The following is a 21,452-nucleotide window of genomic DNA, read 5'->3' on the forward strand; positions in this document are numbered from 1 at the left end:
TCTCCTCAAACACTGTAAGTCAAGGGAAAATTATACCCAGAATAATTATAAACCCGTTCCAGAGACATTCCTAAGAATGAATAGAAAAAAAAATTTGTCAGGAGTTCCTGCTGTGGTGCAGCAGAAATGCATCCGACTAGGAACCATCAGGTTGTGGGTTCGATTCCTGGCCCCACTCAGTGGGTTAAGGATCCGGCATTGCTGTGAGCTGTGGTGTAGGTCCCAGACGCGGCTCGGATCTGGTGTTGCTGTGGAGTAGGATCTGGTGGCTGTGGCTGGCAGCTGTAGCTCCAATTAGACCCATAGCCTGGGAACCTCCATATGCCATGGGTGTGGCCCTAAAAAGCAAAAAGAAAAAAAATTTGTCAAAGAATTTAATAGGGAATTTCAGCTAATCAGCCATTAAAATATAAGACTTTGAACCAAATCATCTATTCTTTCAAGTAAATATTAGAACATGGTTAATAGTAGATAAATACCGATGTGCAGCTATGGCTAATATCAGCTTCTCTCTTGAAAAGGCGCTGACGTCATCGTTATTCATTGGTACCTAAAGGCACTAAGTATTGGACTAAACAATTTATACATTTTATTCCCATTCTCATACCAATTTCCATACTACAAATGGGAGAACAGTCAGAGAGCGAGCCTCGGAGTCCAATATTTACGTCAAGAGACGGGACTGGAAACAGGAAGGCAGCCTCTCAAATTCCCTTTGAACCGCACTTAGGTCTGTGTGTACAGACACACAGTCTGCACAAAGCTACATACTCAAATACTAGCAAGTCTCAGAATATCTTTCAGAGGCCTTAAATCTGTCACTGGATCGAATGTTCCATTTTTCCATGGCAGAGCGAGCTGGGCCCTTCCGAACAAGGTGTGGGCTTGAGATCAAGGTCAAGTCACTGCCCTCGGGAGGTTTACAATCAGTGGAACAGACCAGAAGCACTGGCAAGGTCACAACCTACTAAAAATCAAGTGCGCTCCCCAGCCTTAAGCTCAGGGACAAGTCTGGGAAGGCAAAAGCAATGTCCCCAGCAGGAGCAATCAGGGCGGGCTTCCTGGAGGAGCTGGCATCTGACTATACGGGCAAGGAAGACAGGTGGAGGGAGTTTCCACTGTGGCACAGTGGTTAGGAATCCAAGTGCAAGAGTTCCCATTGCGGCTCAGCAGTAACGAACCTAACTAATATCCCTGAGGATGTGTGTTCAATCCCTGGCCTCACTCAGTGGGTTAAGGATCTGGCGTCGTCTCGAGCTTTGGGGTAGGTCGCAGACATGGCTCGGATGCCGAGTGGCTGTGGCTGTGGCGTAGGTCAGTGGCTGCAGCTCCAATTCAACCCCTAGCCTGGGAACTTCCATATACTGAGGGTGCAGCCCTAAAAAGCAAAAATAATAATAATAATAATCCAACTGCAGTGGATCGGGTTGTTGCAGAGGCTCAGGTTTGAGCCCCAGCCTGGCTCGGTGGGTTAAGCATCAAGCGCTGCTACGGCTGGCCTGGAACTTCCATATGTCACAGGTCTGGCTGGAGAGTGACTGGAGAGAAAGAAGGATGTAAAGGCATTTAAAGATGTCCTTAAAAATGGTTTTTTTGGTCCTTTCTTTTAGGAATTAGGAAAAAAAAATAAGGAAATTAATTCTTCACCAAATCATCCCCCAAAAGAGAGAACAGGAGGGAACACTATCCAACTCCTTCTACGGGGTCAGCAAAACCAGGAACAAAACAAAGCAACAAAAGCAGGGAAAAAACCTCACCGGAGCAGAAAACCACAGACCAGAATCTCTTCCGAACATGGGTACCAAAATCCTAAACAAAATGCTACCAACATATAAAATGACGATCTATCCAAACCAGCTGGAATTTATCCCAGAAATTTAAGGTTGATTTAATATCCCCCAGCTTTGCCGTCGTGTCAGTGCCTTCTCTCTCTCTTTTTTCAGGCTGTTGCACGCAGCACGTGGAAGTTCCCGGGACCAGGGATCGAACCTGCGCCACAGCAGTGCCAATGCCAAATCCCTGACTGCTAGGCCACCAGGGAACTCCACTTCATTCTTAATCTAGTCAGAAGGTGGTAACCGGCTCGAATGGTGAAGAATGAACCTCTGGGTTACAATCTCAGCTCAGCCACGAGGTAGAAGACGTCCGTTTAGGTCGTTATTTCAACTTTCTGAACTTCAAAGTGCGTGTTTTCCTTAGGCAGACAGCGAGACCTTCCCAGCACTGCAGGGCACACGGTAAGCATGCGTCTTAAGGCACTTGTCATCGCTGGGCCTATTCCTAACCATACAAGGCACGTCAGAACTGCAGAGCAGAACAAGCTCTCACTGCAAGAGAGAGGCACATTTCTCAGGAGTTTCTCCATCATGGCAGCCACATCTTAAAAGAGCTCAGGGAACTGCTGCTAATGCAAGAAATCTTTTTTTTTTCAGGGCTGCATATGGAAGTTCCCAGGCTAGGAAGGTCCCAGGCCACAGCCACAGCAACACAGGAACCTTAGCCCACTGAGCCAGGCCAGGGATCGAACCGGCATCCTCATGGATACTAGTCAGGTTCTTTACCAGCTGAGCCACAACGGGAACTCCCTCAATAAACCTTTTTAAGAGCATGCTCAGGGCTCGGCAAGCACTAGCCTTTGTGTTGAATTTCAGAGTTCTCATTCCTTTTTGGCCTACATGGGGAGTCTTTTTACCACCAAACTCATTTTCAATATTTACAAATAGAGACTTCACTTACATGAAGCGTCAGGATTCTCTTGGAAAAGAAGGTTTATGGACCCTGGGCCACTTCCCCTGGGGACCCCAACCGTGTGGCTCCTGTGACCTGTCTGGCCCCCAAAGACAAAAGCCTGTGCACAGGCTGGAGGTCACAGGTCACAGTTCTCCACCTTCCAGAACCCACAGACCGGCCGGAGGTGACGAAAACAGCCATAACTAAAGCGCGGGGGGCGGGGGGGGGGGTCCCCTTGTTATCAGCCATTGTCACTTCCAGACAAGGAGACAAGGCTCAAAGAAGTGACCAGACTGCTCTCAGGCAAAGTGCCTCCGCCAGACCAACAGATATGTGCCCAGATTGCTGTAAAGGCATCTGACCTCTTTCTTCTAATTACCCATGAGAACTTAACGTCCCAGGTAAGACTACTAGGGAATCTCTGGGGACAGAACACCATGGGAGATAGCAGGAGACAAAAATGTAGATATATGTGTGACTGGGTCACTATGCCGTACAGCAGAAATTGGTACAACATTGTAAATCAACTGTAATTCAAAAAAAAATTTTAAATGGAGTTCTGCTTGTGGGGCAGCAGTAATGAACGCAACCAGTATCCATGAAGATGTGGGTTTGATCCCTGGCCCCGCTCAGCGGGTTAAGGACCCAGCATTGCCGTGGGCTTTGGTGTAGGTCGCAGACACAGCTCAGATCCTGCGTTGCTGTGGCTGTGGTGTAGACCGGCAGTTGCAGCTCCAATTGGACCTCCTAGCCTGGGAACCTCCATGTGCTGCGGTGTGGCCCTAGAAAAATAAACAAACACCCTCCCCCCGCCAAAAAAAAAAACCAAGCTCATTTCCCAGGATCCCGCCTATGTGCTGATCTGTCCTTGGAAACTCTGGCCTGGTCCCCTCTTCAGAGCAACTGGTCTTCTGGGAAAATAACATGTCCCCGTGACCTGAAAAACTGATATTAAAGGGAAACTGCGAAAAAATAAAATAAAATAAAATAAAAAATAAATAAAGGGAAACTGTGATGTCACGGGGGAAAGGAGAGCAACTGCCATGGTCTCTTTAGCTGCAGTTCCACGCTTTTTGTTGTGCTACATGAAAAGCAATAGACCAAGGTCTCTGCAGCTCTTTCATCATTGCACCTGGTCAAACAGGTTAAACGCACGGCATGTTGACAAAAAGCTGTGAGGCAACCTCTGTATTGACGCTGATACCGGATCTGTTTGCATTAAACTCAGCCTGGCTTATGTAGATATTCTTTATAAAGTTGTGACACGGAGAAAATGATGTACATGGATTTTCACTAGAGGCAGAGAAGCTTCCATTTCTTAAGAAAGAGCACAGAAAAATGGATATGAAGTTTAGGAAATGTATCCTTGGCTCTATCACAACGATCACACTTAAGAAAGAACACGTACCAAGGGCCTGAGCAAACCTGAGTCCCGAACCCACGCCAGTGGGTGGCACACAGGAGACTCAAAAGAAATGCCAGTTGTTTAACTGAAAGCAACTGTGAAGCCAGGTCCTAAAACATATTTCCCTGCACTCTGAACATTTAATATTGCTTTTCAACTTTAAGTTGCTGCATCCAAAACCAAAACAAGATTTTTTTTTTTTTTGTCCTTTTAGGGCCGCATCCACGGCACATGGAGGTTCCCAGGCGAGGGGTCGAATCGGAGCTGTAGCTGCCAGCCTACGCCACAGCCACAGCCACGGCCGATCCGAGCCACGTGTGTGACCTACACCACTGCTCACGGCAACGCTGGATCCTTAACCCACTGAGCAAGGCCAGGGATTGAACCTGTGTCCTTGTGGAGGCAAATCGGATGCGTTTCCCATGAGCCAACACGGGAACATCTGAAACTAAAATAATCATCAGGGTTCAATTTATTCTTATGTTTCTAGTTTTCAGACTTTATGGAGCCATTGAGCGTTCTAGGTTTTTATTCTGTGGCAGAATAAAAAATACTTAAGTCCACGTCTCTCTCGCTTATTTTTATATTCTCAGGAACCAGCCCCATGGATGGAGTGGAGGCATTACTCAATGAATGACGTAGAAGAGATTCATAACATAGCTTTCAGACCAAGAAGGCATTCCTCTGCTCTAGATCTAAGTAAAGGAAGGACTGCATAACTAATTAGGAAACCATCAGCTAGTTAACTCGTGTTACTCCAAAAGAAGTCATCTGGAACACCTTGAGAGACAGCCTTCTCCTCTAGCCCTGGCTGGCAACTTCAGCTGTCTGACCTCTAATCTTGACATAAAGCTTGGTTTTCTTCAGACTTCCTGAAACTAAAACAACGGTGCAACGAAATGGCCCCCTGGCACCTGCATGTTTCAACAGAGAACAGAAACTCGAAGTCTGTCTTTAGGTGGTTGTCAAAGTTGCCCTCAATTGGCAAGATAGAATTTTAGTCCCCCCCCCCCTTTTTTGGCCAGACAATACGATTTCAACTTCTCTACGGTCTAATCCCCATTCCCCTTCCCTTATCAGAAGAATGGAAACAAGATACAATCACTGTTAACATTACTAGAACAGAATACTCCCATGCAGGGTTAACAATACAACCAAGAGAATTAGACAGTTCTGGCATGCGCCCGCTACCTTACAAGAGCAGAATATATATATTCTTCTTGAGTGCATATGGAACATGTATCAGGACAGACAACATCCTGGGCTAGAAAACAAATCTCTACTTTTTTTTTTTGTCTTTTCTAGGGCCGCACCCATGGCATATGGAGGTTTCCAGGCTAGGGGTCTAATCAGAGATGTTGCTGCCAGCCTACACCACAGCCACAGCAACATGGGATCTGAGCTGAGTCTTCGACCTACACCACAGCTCACCGCAACGCAGGATCCTTAACCCACTGAGTGAGGCCAGGGATTGAATCCACAACCTCATGGTTCCTAGTCAGAATCGTTAACTGCTGAGCCACCCACCACTGAGTTGGGAACTCCTTAACCTCAACATTTTTTAAAGAACTAAGTCATATAGAATGTGTTCTCCAGCAATGATGGAATAAACTAGAAATCAGTAACAGAAAGATAAAAGGAAAATCTCCAAAAATCTGGAAACTAAATGCGCTTTGAAATAATCCACACATCAAAGAGGAAGTCTAAAATGAAACCTAAAAAATACATATAACAGAATGAAAATGAAAACGCAACATATCAAAATTTGTAGGACACAGCTAAAGCAGGGCTCTGAGGGAAATTTATAGCACTAAAATAAATGTATAAGAAACTCTTCTGAAGTCTAAACTCCCACTTCAAAAACCTAGAAAGAGCAAAATAAACCTAAAGCAAGCAAAAGGAAAGAAATAATAAAGGTAAGAGGAGATGTAAACAGGAGTTCCCATTGTGGCTGAGCGGAAACAAATCTGACTAGGAACCATGAGGTTGCGGGTTCGATCCCTGGCCTGGCCCAGTGGGTTAAGGATCCAGCATTGCTGTGGGATGTGGTGTAGTTTGCAGATGTGGCTCAGATTCAGCATTGCCGTGGTGTGCTTTAGGCTGGCAGCTGTAGCTCTGATTTGACCCCTAACCTGGGAACCTCCATATGCCACAGGTGCGGCCCTAAAAAGCCAAAAAAAGGAGATATATAAACAAAATTGAAAACAGATAGCAAAAATCAATGAAACCAAGCACTGGCTCTTTTAAAAGATTAATACAATTTACAGACTTTCTAATAAGACTGACAAAGGAAAATAAAGACACACAAGATACCAATATTAGGAATGAAACAAGATAACACTACAGACCCTGAGATGTCAAAAACAAGGGGATACTACGAACAGCACTACACACGTTACCTGGACAACTGACACAAAACAGACCACTTGCTCAAAGAACAAAAACTGCCACAACTCACACAATAGGAAATAACTCCAACAGACCTTAACCATTAAGGAAACTGACTCTGTCATTTCAAACTACCAAAAAAGAAATATCCAGGCCCAAAGGCTCTCACTGAAGAACTGTAGCAAATGTTTAAAAAAGAATAACACCAATTCCACCCTTTGTCTTCCAGGACATGGAAGACATTCTGTATTCATTTTAGGAAGCCAGCAGTACCCCGATACCAAACCAGATAAAGACAGTACCCATCACCACCAATAAAAAACGTCAAAAAACGAAAACCCAGCTGCAGACCAAGAATAGGAACTTGAGACATGTCTAGAGATAAAGAGCAGAGACTTAAGAATGCTTAATAAAACAGAAGGGAATCCAGCAATACATAAAAATAATTATGCACATGACCAAGTGGGGTATATTTCATTGGGGTTTATTCCAGAGATGCAAGACTGGTTCCATATTTAAAAATTAATCAATATAATTCATTATATTCATAAGCTAAAGAAAAAAATCATATGATCATATCAAGTGATAGAAAAAGCACTTGCTAAAATTCAGTTATCATTAAAAAACATACAACAAACTCTCAAAAAAAAAATGGAATAGAGAAGAATTTCCTCAACTTGGTAAGAAGCATCCACCAAAACCCGAGAGCTAACAGTATACTTAAGACATGATGCTTTTACCTTCCCGGATCAGAAACAAGAGGCAGGATGTTTCCTCTCACCGCTCTCATTCAAGGCAGTGTGAGAAGCTCCAGCTGGTGCAATAAGGCAAGAAAGGGAAATGAAACGATACAGCTTTGAAAGGAAGAAATTAAGCCATTCCTATTTGCAGATGACATGACTGTCTATACAGAAAATCCCAAGGAATTTACAAAAAAATTACTCAAACTAATTAGTGAGCTCTTCAAGATGACAGGATACGAGTTAAATATACAAAAACAAAACAAAACAAAAAAAAACAAACAAAAAAACCCTACTCTATTTCTACATGCTAGCAACGAACACAGGGATATCAAAATTTAAAAATACAATACCGGAGTTCCTGTCGTGGTGCAGTGGAAACGAATCCAACTAGGAACCATGAGGTTGCAGGTTTGACTTCTGGCCTCACTCAGTGGGTTAAGGATCCGGCATTGCGGTGAGCTGTGGTGTAGGTTGTAGATGAGGCTCGGATCTGGCGTTGCTGTGGCTCTGGTATAGGCCGGCAGCTACAGCTCTGATTGGACCCCTAGCCTGGGAACCTCCATATGCCATGGGAGCGGCCCCAGAAAAGGCAAAAAGACAAAAAAAAAAAAAAGAAAAAAAAATACCGTTTACAGTTGCTCAAAAAAAAAAAAAATGAAATACTTAGGCATAAATCTAGGCAAACACGAATAAGAATTATATGCCACAACTACACAACCCTGATGAAGGAAATGGAGAGACAAATTGACTGGAACTAAATCTCCCATTTTATGCAAAAACTAACTCAAATGGGTCACAAACTTAAAGGTAAAATGTAAAACCATAAAACTTAAAACACAGTAGAAGAAAATCCTCAAGATCCAGGCAAAGAGTTCTTAGACTTGACACCAAAAACATAACCCACAAAAAGAAAAAAAAAAAAATCAGTCAGAAGGCGAAGGACAAATACCAGATGATATCACTTATATGTGGAATCTAAAATATGGCACAAATGAACCTGTCTACAGAACAGAAACAGACTCACAGCCGTGGAGAGCAGGCTTGTGGCTGCCAAGGGAGAGGGGGAGGGAGTGGGATGGACGGGGCGTTTGGGGTAAGTAGATGCAAACTGTTACATGTATTTATTTATTTATTTATTTGTCTTTTTTTGCCATCTCTAGGGCTGATCCCTCAGCATATGGAGGTTCCCAGGCTAGGGGTCGAACAGGAGCTGTAGCTGCTGGGCTGCACCAGAGTCACAGCAACGCAGGATCCGAGCAGCGTCCGCAACCTACACCACAGCTCATGCCAACATCCTTAACCCACCGAGCAAGGCCAGGGATCGAACCCGCAACCTCATGGTTCCTAGTCGGATTCGTTAACCACTGCGCCACGACGGGAACTCCCCAAACTGTTACATTTAGAATGGATAAGCAACGAGGTCCTACTGCACAGCACAGGGAACTATCCCCAATCTCCTGGGATAGACCAGGATGGAAGATGACATGAAGAAAAGAATGTACATACATATGTGTGACTGGGTCACTTTGCTGTACAGCACAAATGGGCACAACACTGTAAATCAACGACCCTTTTTTTTTTCTTTTTTTTTCTTTTTGAGGGCTGCACCGTGGCCTATAGAGGTTCCCAGGCTAGGGGTCTAATCAGAGCTGTAGCTGCTGGTCTACACCACAGCCACAGCCACGCCAGATCTGAGCCGCATCTGCGACCTACACCACAGCTCACGGCAATGCTAGATCTTTAATCCACTGAGCAAGCAAGGCCAGGGATCGAACCTGCAACCTCATGGTTCCTTGTCAGGTTCGTTTCCACTGCGCCACAACGGGAACTCCCAACTATACTTTTTAATAAAAGGAAAAAATGGTGTTTCCTCTTTAAACAAAAAAAGTCCATCAACTGGACCTATCAAAATTACAAGTTTCTGTTCTCCAAAGGACCCTGTTAAGAGGCTAAGGAGACAAGCTGGAGTCAGAGAACACATTTAAAGGCCACGTCTCAAGGGCTAGAACCTCTTCAGAGGACCGTGTTGAGCAAAACCGGCAATGCCTAACAATGTATGACTCTAACTTATAACGTCTTTGAGACGACAGTCACGTGCAGAACAAAGCGGAGGTTGCGGGAGGGAAGGAAGGATCCGGCAGCAGGGAAGAAGGACGAGATGGGGGGGGGGGGTCCTGTTGGCGAGGGAGACGTCTCGCAGCTTCGCTGATCCGTGTCAAGGTCCTGGCGGGGATGCTGCACAGGAGCCTGTAAATACCACCGCGCTGGACCAGGCATGCGAATCTGCAATGCTCTCAGGATGAAAAGGCTGACTTTTAAAAACGAACAAGAACTTCAAACTCTCCACAAACACAGTTACGTCCCTTTGCCTTACATCGCAGATTCCCACGCTCTTCTGCCCCCCCCGCCTGCCTTGTCTGGGTCAGATGCCACCGCTGTGTCTGCCCCACAACCAAACGCTGGACTTGGGTATTTAACAGAGACCTTCCCTGGATGATGCAAATCTCAGGCCCAGTGTCGCCGGGGTCAGCAGGAGAGCCTAGGACCAACACCAGAAGGCTGTCTGATTGTTGCGTGTGGTATCGCGCACCTGCTGGGCCATCCTCCATGATTCCCAGCCTTTGCAAGGCTTCCTTGCACCCTCTCCCTCACCCCTGTGACATTCCTGCATCTCCATCCCCCACGTGGAAGCCGAAGCCGCAGGCGTGAGCACATCTGCCTAAAGGTTCTGAGATGACGTCACTGCTTCGCCACCTTCCTCCCCTCCCCTCTTGCCTTAAGGCAGCCGGGGGGGTGGGGGATGCTTTCCAAGCCCCTCTGCACTCAGATGACCCCTTCCCTAGAAACCTGAAACCACCCAGATCACTGCCTGAGCCAAGAGAGTGGATTCTGACATGGGTCTGCATTTCTCACGCTTCTGAGGCGGGAGCTCTGGGGTCCTCCCAGGGGGGATGGAATCTTTCCACCTAAAAGTCCTGGAGGGAGCTCCCCCTGTGGCTCAGCGGTAACGAACCCAGACTAGCATCCATGAGGATGTGGGTTCAATCCCTGGCCTTGTTCTGTGGGTCCAGGATCCGGCATTGCCGTGAGCCGTGGTGTAGGTCGCAGACACAGCTTGGATCTGGCGTTGCTCTAGGCCGGCAGCTACAGCTCCAACTGGACCCACAGCCTGGAAACTTCCACATGCCAGGGGTGCGGCCCTAAAGAGAAAAAAAGAAAGAAAGAAAGAAAGGCCACGAGAGGAGTTTCCGCTGTGGCGCAACGGGATTGGCGACGCCTTGGGAGCACTGAACACAGGTTCGATCCCTGGCTCGGCACAGTGGAGTAAGGATCAGGCACTGCCGCAGCTGCAGCTTAGATCCGATCCCTGGCGAGGGATCTCCATGTGCCTACAGGCGGCCAAAAACAGGAAGGAAAAAAAAAGTCCGTGAGAAATGTATTCTGGGCTAATTCTGAATCCTGCAACAGTGAGTTTGAACAAGGGAAAATTCACTAACCAGGCAGGTGTAATAAGTGGCCACTGCATGACCGGTTCTCTTTAAAAAAGTCACATAAAAGGAACTCTTCTGTTGAGAAGGAACAGTAAAATGAAATGAAATGAAGTGAAATAATGAAGTGAAATGAAATGAAATAATCAAATGAAGTGAAATAATGAAATGAAATGAAATGAAATAAAATGAAATAATATATATATATGTGTGTGTATGTATATATATATTTAAAATTCTCTCTCAGTAATGACCAAAGTGCATCCCAAGTCTTCACAGCTGACCGGGAAGCACACAGAGGCGGCCGCCTGGGCTCTGGACGCCAAGGGCCAGGAGCCCGCCTGCTGAGCCAACTTCTGTTCATCCCAGACCCATCTGCACACATAACTACTGTCTCTGTCTCAGAAGACAAGTGTGCCAGTTAACACAAAGGCTTCTTTTAAAATCCCTAACCTGAGAACTCTCCAGGAAAGCCTAGAAGACGGCACGGCACAGCACAGCACGGTCCTGCTGACGGCAGGCATTTCCTTCTTCCCCGGAGATCCCTCAGCCCAGCAGCACAGAAAAACCACAAGAGATGGGTGGCACCCACCCACAAAAATTAAAAAAAGGATGTAAAGTCCTCTAGTAGAAAAAAAACAAAAGGCATAAGCACCTACTTGGACAATATAAGCTCAGGAGTCCAGCACGCACTTGAACTGTATAAAGCATTCGGCTTCAGAAAAATTGTGGCATGGGGTTTGATTGAATTAATCTCAGCAGGCTTGGAAACAGCCCCCAGCAAGTCAATGAGATAAACCTCCTCGGATGCACGAGTGTGAAAATGTACATAACTGTGGTACCCACCTGGACGTCTCCAGGCAACAGCAGTCTTATAGGCTTTGACCCCCCCACCTGCACGCACTGACCTTACAAGGCTACAACTTTCTTGCGTCTGTGTCCCATGCGAAGGCACCCACTTGGGGTGTCATCTGGGATGAGGGGTCGGGTCAGAAAGAAAGCCTTGGAGAAGCAGCAAGAGTTCCTGCTTCCTCAGGCAAGGCTGCTTCTACATCGGAAGGAGGGCAGACAGCATTCTTTAAGCCTGAGTTTTTCCTACTTCTGAGCCTGCAGCAAAGCCACATCCTTAATCCACTGAGCCAGGCCAGGGATCAAAATCGCATCCTCATGGATATGATGCGGGGCTCTTAAACCTCTGAGCCACGATGGGAACTACTGCCGTGGGATTCTTAACTCACTGTGCCAAAGGGGGAACTCCAAACAACCATACATTTGTTTTCTAAGCCTGTGAGTCTGTTTCTGTTTTGTAAATAAGTTTGTTTGTATCACTTTTTTAGATTCCACATATAAGTGGTATTGGTACAACTCTGGAGAACAGCATGGGGGCTCCTTTAAAAACTAAAAACAGGAGTTCCCGTCCTGGCTCAGTGGTTAACGAATCCGACTAGGAACCATAAGGTTGTGGGTTCGATCCCTGGCCTCGATCAGTGGGTTAAGGCTCTGGTGTTGCGGTGAGCTGTGGTGTAGGTGGCAGACGCAGCTCGGATCCCGAGTTGCTGTGGCTGTGGCGTAGGCCGGCAGCTGCAGCTCTGATTAGCCTTAGCCTGGGAACCTCCATATGCTGCAGGTGTGGCCCTGTAAAGAAAAAAAGACAAAACAAAAAGCAAAACACAAACAAACAAAAAAAACCCCACTAAAAATGGATATGATCCAGTAATCCCACTCTGGGCATCTCTCCAGAGAAAATCATAATTCGAAAAGACACCTGCACCCCAGTGTTCACTGCAGCACTATTTACAACAGCCTAGACATGGGAGCCACCTAGATGTCCATCAACAGAGGAAGAGAAGACAGGGTACATATACAATGGAATATTACTCAGCCACGAAAAACGAAGGAAAGCCATTTGCAGCAACATGGATGGACCTAGAGACGATGATGGTAAGCGCAGCAGGTCAGACAGAGAAGGACAAATACCACTGCTTCATTTCTTAGGGGGGTTAGGAATCTAGGACCGACTCAGGGAAGAAGGTGCAGTGGTCAGCAGCAGGTTTCATGATGCACTGGCTCAACAAAGCACACGCACAGGCGGGGCCCATCCTGGCCCTAAGGCACCCACGCCCACCCCACCCCACAGCAGGTCACAGCCGAGACCTGCCGCTGGGCCACCGCAAAGGCCCCCCATCCCTTTTCCGGGAAGTGTCAGACGCCACAGTTCCGGCGGAGCAGCCGGAGGGCAGGTCCAGCGCCAGAGTTGGACCTGACCTGGTGAAACCAGCTCTTCAGGAAGATGGGCCAGCCAACCCACCGTGGGGAATTAAGATTTGTTTCAGAAACGTCAAAGGCAGAAAAAGCAGAGAAAGCAGGTCCGGCAGACTTTAAAATATCCCACTTTAAAGGATACTGTTTCCTTGTCCACGTGTATCTCGGCGTATGTCTTACCCTCAAAAGTTTTAAAATGAAAATACACTTCCAACTCTTCGCATTTTAAACAGGTAACCGCTGTTGCGTCTAACTGAAGCTGGAGAGAGTCATATACCTTCTCCTTTTTTTATTGTTTCAACTGCGGGTGTGGGGGATGTTATTTCAGAAGGACCATGGACCAGTCAAGCCGGGGCCACTTCTGGGAAGGCCTGTATTTCTAAAGCCTATTCAGTCCGTGGGTAACACAAGCGACAATGTTGAGACCACACAATGGAGGCCAGTCTTGACCATAAGACTGAGCCACTTGTGAGCGGGCTGGACACAAGTTTCTCCATCGGGAGGTTGGCAGGCAGCGGAACAAATACAGTGAATCAATGATTTCTGTTTGCCACGCACATTTCAATGTACCGGGGCCAGTCTAAACATCGGTTCCTTACATGCTCTGCACAGCAGAGCAAAACCACAAACATAAACTAACTTTTCCACAGAAAGGGAACAAACCACAGAGCGAGACAGGCATCCCTCTAGTTCTCAATTCTTTCATTAAGTTGGCCAAACCACTAGGCCTGAGTCTACACTAGAAGAAAGCAGGCGGCCACAGACCTTAAACGGGATAGCAGATTTTATCCTGTGAGCACGGCTCGTGGACCACTGACTCGGGGCGCCAGGCCCTGGGCAAACAGGATCTTAATAACCTCTCAGGATATTTTAGAAGAATTGCTGCACAGGGTTTGATTTAACTAATCTCAGCAGGGTTCGGAGAAGGCCCGTGGAGTTAACATGAAAAATGTCCTTCAGATGGTCTATTTTTTTTTTTTTTTGGTCTCTTTAGGGCCGCACCTGTGGCATATGGAGGTTCCCAGGCTAGGGGTCCAATTGGAGCTATAGCTGCCGGTCTACACCACAGCCATAGCAACACCAGATCCAAGCCGCATCTGTGACCTACACCACAGCTCAGGGCAACGCCAGATCCTTAACCCACTGAGCAAGGCCAAGGATCGAACCTGTGTCCTCTTGGATGCTAGTCAGATTTGTTAACCGCCGAGCCATGACGGGACATCCTGAATTGGCGTTTCAGTACAGATGACAGATCAGGGCTGGGCCAGACCCCTGAGGGCCCGATTCCCAGCCTCACTGCTGAGCATGGCTCCCTCATGATCTCAGAGTCTGATTATACTCGAAAACTTCAAGGGAGATGGCAGTGCCCAGGGCTGGGAAGGCTGGGGCGGGGGAGGGGGGACAGTGGTGGAGGTGGTTCACGCATGACCTCTGTAGTCCTGGGCAGCGGATGCTCGGAATGACACATGGAGATCAACCCCCAAGTCTCAGAACAAGACGGAATCACCACGAGATCCCCAGACGCCAGGCCCTCCACAGCCCCCATCACGGAACCATCAGAGCCTTCCCTCCCCCAGCAGACGTGCCAGACAAGCCCTCTTCCGAGCGCTTTGCAAGACCTGAATCATTGCATCGTCACAAACACCTGTGACTGCAGTTCCCAACCATACTGCACCCGGGAAACCCCAACACCCAGGCCACACCCCCCACTAATCATAATACCTGGGGGTGGGGGCAGGCACTGATCTTTCTTAAAGATCCTCAGGCAATCCCAATGCCCAGCCAAGCCTGAAACACTCAGCTAAGACATGGTGCCATGACCGTCCACATTCTTCGGATAAGACAACAGAGGCAGAGAGGTCAATGCCTCCCCAAGGTCACGCGGCTGGCAAGCAGCAGGGCTGGGACCCGAACCCAGTGGGATGACCGCCAAACACTAAGAAATCACATCTGGGAAAGGTACCATAGAAAGAGCATAAATTACTAGCATGGGATGAAGTGCAGCAGGTGGGGAGAGGAGCTGCGAGGGTGCATATGCGGTGACCTTCAAGAAAGGTGGGTGGCTGGTCGCTGGAGGCAGATCGGACACCTGCAAGCAGGCAGGACCAGGCCACGCTTCCGAGAAGGGCGACCATGCAGGCGGGGACCTCTGGAAAGCATCTGTTCTAGAGCAGTGGTTCCCAAGCTGAAAATCAGCTGGCAGGACTGTGAAAAGAGACAGCTGCCCCCACCCCCAGAATCTCTTGTTCACCAGGTACCCGGCGGAGCCCTAGAATCTGCATCCCCAGATAGTGCTGCTGTTGAAGCAGTGCTCTGAGCACATGGGAGCAGTCAGGAATGATGGGCTGGGGACTGTGGACACACAGCACTGTCCCAGGGTCCCTCCTTGACGCGGTGGGGTCTGCCTGTTCCTCTGCTTATTCTGTCCCCGCAGGCTGGAATCCCTCCCTCTGTCAGCTCCTTCCCCAATTCCGGCACTCCTCTCACCATTCAGCCCAGGCTGTGGTCAGCTCCTCCTCCAGGAAGCCCTCCTGGATCCTCGGCCTCCTGAGGCACAGGATGGGGCCTTCCTTGTGTTCACGAAGGCTGACATCGGACCACAACCGGGTACGAGCAACACAGAGCAGCCCGGGCCACTTGGGGCTTTGCCTCCGCTCCTGGTTTGAAAGCGCCCCCTTCCTCCATTGTTCCATCCTCCATTCAGCCAGCAGGAACCATCTAGTTTGTAAATGGTTCCAGGAATGCTGCCGGGGAGGTTGTTCAGAGCTACAGAGGACACAGGCATGGGAAGATACATGCGGATCTCCAGTGCCAGGCAGCCCTGTGTTCAAATCCCAGCCTGGACTTTTAGGACAGGGCTTTGGCCACGAACCTCCCTTCCTTCCTTCACCTGTGAAACGGCAGCGAGCGGTAAACCTAACCTGCTCCAGTTACAAAGATCCTCATCTGAAGCACAGAACAGCCAGCCAGTGTCTCAGTTCTCCCAAGGCCGTATGTAAGCACCCATCTCATTCTGAAGCATCCAAGAGAAGCTAATTACCTGCAACATACACCTTAGGGCACTGGGGTTGAAGTCTGCCAAAGACGGCTGATAGGGAATGCATTGAGCAACCTCGGGGTGAGCAGTACCCTCCAGGCACCCCAAGGGCTCCTGGAAAAAGAGATCAAACAGCAGGGAGCAGAGCTGGGGCAGAGCTGGGCGTCAGATGCCAAGAGGAGAAGGAGGCGGGCACAGGAACACGAGACAGCGACTAGCTGGCCAGGCTCCCCCTTCGCCCCTGTCTTATCTGAGATGCGGAGATGAAGTCACGTGAGCCTTTATCCTAATGCATTTCTCTCTGCAAACGGAAAATGCAATTAAACGTTCACATTGCCATGTACGGGATAATGAGCCTCCAGAAAGCAATGTACGTTTGGTGTTCCTTCCTGATGTCCTGGAACACAAAACGCTTTCTTTCCAGAACACCGGAATTTAGACTTCGGGTATTTTATGATCCCATTTGTGTCATGACATATCTCCAAAGCAAACCTTTTCACAGGTTTAGCTTGCAGACAGACAGAAAAAACAAAAACAAAAAAACCAAAACAAACAAACAAACAAAAAACCCACTGACACTTTCCATCCTAAAAGAATCCTCCTACTGCCTCTCAGCTCAGGAAAGGGTAGGTTCCCTGCTCTCCACAACAAGCCGAAAGGTCCATCCACCAAGCTGTAGGACCAGGCATGGAGCATCCCGGACCAGAGGTGGGCTGGTTGGGGATCTGAGGCCAGCTTGAATGTCCTGCTGCTTCCCTGGGACATGCCATTTTACTTCTCTGGGCCAGTTGCTTTGTCGGTGGACTATATAAGGTCCCTTCCAGCCATCAAAGTATAAAACGCTACCAACACCCTACTTCAGTCAGCATCTGCAAAAGGAACAAATGCTTGCCTCCAACTTTCAGGAAGGTGATATTTGAACAAGGCTTTAAATTATGTTACGAAACAGAAATAAACAAGACTCATGACATCAGGGGCCATCAAGGACAGTGAAGGTCTGGCCGTCTAAAGTGAAACTGACCTCTCAGCACAGGGGGAGAGCTGGCTGGCGACAGTCTTTGCGGGACACTTCCCTCCAGCCCTCCTGTGGCTAAGGGGGCCTGGCCCTCGCCTGAAGCAAAAGCTGGAAGCCAGCCCAGGCACTGTCCCCTGGCTTTCCGAGGGACTCCAGTTTTCCCCATACCCTGCTCCACGGGGAGAGCTCCTGCGCCCTCAACCGCAGTAAACCTCGGACCAAATAAAAGGTGCAAATTAACAACCTCACGGCCAGAGCGGAATCCCAGCCACAACCGAGTTCAAAAGACCTTAGGTACAGCCGCCTGGTGAGAAGAAGGCTCCCTAGCACAGACATGAGGCACTGGGCCTGGTACCTCACTTGCCCACGCCTCCCTTTTCTCATCTGTAAAATGGGTTAGGGACACAGCGACATCACAGGCAGAGGATTCAGGAGTCCTTACTGCCTGGAAGTTCCGCAGAGGAGTGCTTGGTGCCCACTAAGTGCTGGATACCAGCTACCGCACCCTCGTTGTAATATCAGTATCAACCGCGTCAGAGAGCCTCTCTACCGATGGACGGTGGGACTTCAGTGGAGACACAGCAGAAGCAGGAGCAGGCGGGAAGGTCCTGGGGAGATGCAGCTGCCGCCTGCCTCCTGGGGACACTTTCAGACGTTCTGAAATAAAGCCGTCTGCCAGGCAATGGAGGGCTGACTGGAAAGGCGGGGAAGGAGCCTGGGTGGGGCGGCAGTGGAAAAATCACAACCAGAGGAACCTAAACAAGGTGTGTGCTCTGGAGGCGGGAAAAGTGCAGGGAGAAGTCGGTAAGAGGCAGGACAGCCCACACCACGGCGCACAGGCAGAAAGGCAGACAGTCAGCCTGGGTGGGAGGAAGATGGAAAATCCGGGATCAGAGGAGGTGGGTGAAAATGAGAATGTTGGAGAAGCAATCGGGCCATTAAGCTCTATTGGGGGTGGGGGGACAAGGTTCAAAGGCACAGGGAGGCCAGCGAAACTCACAGGCCAGGGAGGACAATGCAGTGAGAAAGTCTGGAAGAAGCCGGCCGCACAGAGAGAAAACGAGAGCGTTTGTTAGGATGATGGAAAAATAAAATGGAGTGAAATTTCCGAGCCGGTGAGCGAGGAGCACAGACCTTGGGGATTTGGGGGGTTAACAGGGTTGAAGACACAGGGCACCACGGAAAACGAAGTCCGATGGGAGGAGGGGCAGAGGATATACGGATTGAGATGGCCTTGGTAACAAGTGCTCAATAAATTCAACTTATTCCTCTATTTATCGACAAGCCTGTCCAGTGCTGGGAAGCAACTGACCGAGAGAGTTGTGTTTCTCTGGCTGGTTGGCTTGGGAAGGGAGATTTTTTTTTTCCCCCGCACCTGGGAGGGGAGGTTTGCTTGGGCTCTGAGACTGCACAGCCAGATGGTGGCCCGCCAGCCCAGGTCGCCAGAGTTCCCGGGACGTGGGCGCAGCGCTGGATTGCCGACTCCCGCCTCTCGGACCACAGGTGGGAGCGAACCAGCAAAACAGGTGAGAGCTCACTCCCTCCAGGTCAGGGTCGCCCGGCGCGGGGTCTCGTCCCCTTTCTCGGAGATGAGGCCCGGGGGCAGAGTTCTCCACCGCATCCCCTGGGCGGCGCGGGCGCCCCGCGCCTTTGTCCCTCCCGCAGCCCGCGGAGGCGCGGGTCAAGTTTGGGGATCCCCAGGAGAGCTGAGCCGGCAGTCCCACGCTCCCGGGCCACTCAGCCGGGCCGCGAGCGCACGGCGGGATCGGCGCTCGGGCTGTGGGGCCGGCATCGGGGTAACTCAACGACCGGGCTCGGGCTCCGAGCTCCCGCTCCCCACTAACACTCGGGCGCCGGCCCACCACCCGCCCGCCCCGTGCCCTGGCGCAGCCTCACCTACCGCGGCCTCGCCGGAGGAGCCTCCAAAGTCGGCCGATCCAAGACGTCCCGGAGACTCAGGGCCGATCCCGGTCCCGCGGAGCTCCGAGCACGCCCGGATCTCGGCGGAGCCTCAGCCCGGAGGCACGGTCTCGAGGCAGGCGGCGGGCTGAGCGGCCGCGGCAGGAGCACTGCGCCGAAGCCCGCCCGCCCCAGCCGCTGGCCAGACCACGCCCCCGGCCCCAGGCCACGCCCCCGACTTGGCTCTCCTCCCCCCCCCCCCCCCGCCCCCCCACCCTCGACGGGCCTCGGGTAGAATCTGCGCTGGGTCCCGTCAGGCCACGCCCCTGGCCCGACTCTCCCTCCCTCCCCCTCTGGCCACGCTCTGGGCCGGCTCTGGTTCCACACGAGGCCACGCCCCCGATCTGGCCCCGGCCACGCCCCCGGCCCCAGGCCACATCCCCGCAGGCTCTCCTTCGATTTCCTCCCGCAGGCCACACCCACGCGCCAGCTTTCCACACACACTCCCTTCTCCCGCCTCTGTGCCACCAGCCGGGCTACTCCCATCGTCCTTTCAGCCGTTCCCAACCCCCACGCGATCCACCACCAGGATATCCCCCAGCCAGCAGGTCCCCAGCCGGACTCCCTTCCATCCACCCCTGCGACTCCCCGGTCCCAGCACCCCTGGCCCGGCCCTGCTAAACCCGGCTCCCCCCGCCGGATCGGCCCGCCAGCAACAGCCCCCACTGCCCCCTCGCCTCTGCCCGGGAGGAGGTCACTCCAGGCCAAGGCGCCCTGGCTGCGCTTTTCTGAGCAAAGGAAATAGGAGGTGAGGATTTACAAACCTGCCCGTTTCTCCAGGACTACTGCAGGTCTTAGGTGGTGGGCTTTTGCATGGACCGGCTCAGGGAACTCACGGTTCCCGTGTGGCTCAGGGCCTGATCATTAATTCACAGGAAAGCCCGGGGGGGGGGGGGAGGCGCGGGGCGGGGGCGGGGGAGGGACGGGACACCTCAAACCCTCTGGGCTAGGATCTGGGCCCCAAACTTCCCATGGATGTTTCCTCATACGCATTGATGGAATTCATAAAAGAAACACGATCTTTTAAAAACCTCCGGTTTTGGAGTTCCGTCTTGGCTCAGTGGTTAACGAACCCAACTAGCATCCATGAGGACGCAGGTTCGATCCCTGGCCTCCCTCAGTGGATTAAGGATCTGGCGTTGCCATGTGCTGTGGTGTAGGTTGCAGATGTGGTTCCGATCCTGCGTTCCTGTGGCTGTGACGTAAGACCAGCAGCTGCAGCTCCGATTTGACCCCTTGCCTGGGAACCTTTGTATGCCCCAGATGCGGCCCTAAAAAGCAAGCAAACAAACACTGCCGTCTTTAGGTGATTCACTTGGGTGATTATGTGTGCCAGTGCTATTATTATAAACATGTGCTACCTTTATAATCAAAGAACAATAACCACTATTTTTAGCCTAAAGAACCTATGAAGATATGAAATCATTCAAAGTTCAAGATAATTCTATGCATGTTTTTTTAAACAGTGAAAAATCTATTCTGTGTGATACGTGGTGGATCCATGTCATCCTGCGTTTGTGAAAACCCACAGACCATCCAGCAGAGTGAACCTCAATGTAAACTCGTTTATCATGATGTATCAACATGGGCTCATCAATCACAGCAAATGTGCCGCAATGACTGAAGACGTGGCTAAGAGGAGGAACTGGGGAGGGGGAGGACCAGCGGGAGGAACGGAGGGGGCCCTGGGAACCCTCCTTTTGCCCTAAAAGACAGTCTGTTATATGAAGCACACGCACCAGACTATCACTGGCCATTGTTTCTGGGTGGTGGACATAACAGACAAGCTTTTATTTTGTTGCTTATTGAAATGCCCCAAATGTCCCATCATGTGTATTTTTTTCTTTTCTTTTTAAGGCTCCACCTGTGGCATATGGAAGTTCCCGGGTTAGGGGTCAAGCCAGAGCTGCAGCTGCCCGTCTACACCACAGCCACAGCCACAGAGGACCGTAGCCCCAGTGCGACCGACACCGAAGCTTGCAGCAACTACTGATCCTTAACACACCGACCAAAGCCATGGATGGAGCCCGAGTCCTCAGGAATGCTGTGTCAGGTTCTTAACCCGCTGAGCCACAACGGGAACTCCATGAACATATATTTTTAAAACAGAAAAATATGCCATAAATAAACAATGGAAAATTTTAGATATATATCTAGAGAGATCTTTAGAGAGAAAGGCTGCTCTCAAACATTCCAATTTACTTCTACTTTCTATAACTTTAACAAAACCAGCAGGAAGCGTTCATAAATGTTAAAAATGAGAGCGTTTTCAGTGTTGTTTTTAATGAAGACTATTGCCGTTCCTGTTGTAGCGCAGCGGAAAGGAATCTGACTAGGAACCATGAGGTTACAGGTTCGATCCTTGGCCTTGCTCAGTGGGTTAAGGATCCGGCATGGCTGTGAGCTGTGGGGTAGGTCGAAGACA

The 21,452-nt window shown here is 49.9% G+C and overlaps 1 protein-coding gene and 1 long non-coding RNA gene across 2 annotated transcripts in view; one reads left to right on the forward strand and one right to left on the reverse strand.

Annotated features, from left to right (window-relative positions):
* SPATA13 (spermatogenesis associated 13) overlaps window positions 1-19,141 on the reverse strand; it is a 111,483-nt gene extending 92,342 nt beyond the window's left edge. The window contains exon 1 of the mRNA XM_047756414.1: window positions 18,969-19,141. The gene's annotated coding sequence lies outside the window, so the exon portion shown is untranslated. The remainder of the gene's footprint in view (window positions 1-18,968) is intronic.
* A 161-nt stretch (window positions 19,142-19,302) lies between these two features.
* On the forward strand, window positions 19,303-20,629 carry LOC125113472 (uncharacterized). The gene is made up of 2 exons (XR_007131466.1): window positions 19,303-19,775; window positions 20,494-20,629. It is a non-coding gene; the product is annotated as an uncharacterized LOC125113472 (long non-coding RNA).
* Window positions 20,630-21,452: the final 823 nt, after the last annotated feature.

Source organism: Phacochoerus africanus, chromosome 13 (assembly GCF_016906955.1).
Source record: "Phacochoerus africanus isolate WHEZ1 chromosome 13, ROS_Pafr_v1, whole genome shotgun sequence".
Lineage (NCBI taxonomy): Eukaryota > Metazoa > Chordata > Mammalia > Artiodactyla > Suidae > Phacochoerus > Phacochoerus africanus.